Source organism: Eucalyptus grandis, chromosome 5 (genome assembly GCF_016545825.1).
Source record: "Eucalyptus grandis isolate ANBG69807.140 chromosome 5, ASM1654582v1, whole genome shotgun sequence".
Taxonomy (NCBI): domain Eukaryota; kingdom Viridiplantae; phylum Streptophyta; class Magnoliopsida; order Myrtales; family Myrtaceae; genus Eucalyptus; species Eucalyptus grandis.
In genome coordinates this window covers 45,132,924-45,133,559 of record NC_052616.1, presented here as the reverse complement: position 1 = coordinate 45,133,559, position 636 = coordinate 45,132,924, and the positions used below count along the sequence as shown (strand labels likewise).

Below are 636 nucleotides of genomic sequence, written 5' to 3'. Positions count from 1 at the left end.
AGGGTGAAGAATGCAATGACCTAGACCTTAAGGGTGGGCATCATTGGCGGGATGGCAAAAGAGGCTGCACCAGAAAGCAATTGTGACCCCAAAAGCGGGCAAGGCTAAACGCATGTCTTTTATCCCGCATTGCCAATGGGGAGTCCTAGGCTAGTTGATAAGGCTTGGGTTCTCTATTATGTGTAATGCATTTTAAAGCCGTGAGGACTAGAGGCCTAAGGTGGATAATATAACACAGTGAGCCCCCGGGTCCTTATAGCAAAAAATTTGGACCATTTCTTGATTTGTGCATGTCATCCTTACACAAGGACCATGCTAATCTTCTATATATCGTTTCCAATTTTATCAAATGTCTCCAAAGAGACCCAAACCATAATATCAACTATAAGGACCCGGGGGCTTCTATTGTCTAATATTGTCAACTTTGGGCCTCTAGCCCTTACTGCTTTAAAACGCATTATACAAAGTAGAGAATCTAAGCTTTATCAACTAACCTAGGACTCCCCCATGATGATGTGGGATAAAAGACATACGCTTAGCCTTGCCCCCTTTTGGGTCACAGTCACCCGTCGGCGCAGCTTCCACGTTGCGCTCTCGTTATTCTATAAAAGATGGAGAATGTGACGACCTAGACAC

The 636-nt window shown here is 44.7% G+C and overlaps 1 non-coding gene across 1 annotated transcript; it reads right to left on the bottom strand.

Moving 5' to 3' along the window:
- Positions 1 to 261: 261 nt before the first annotated feature.
- Positions 262 to 365, bottom strand: LOC120294181. The gene has a single exon (XR_005551672.1). It is a non-coding gene; the product is annotated as a U6 spliceosomal RNA (small nuclear RNA).
- Between the last annotated feature and the right edge of the window lie 271 nt (positions 366 to 636).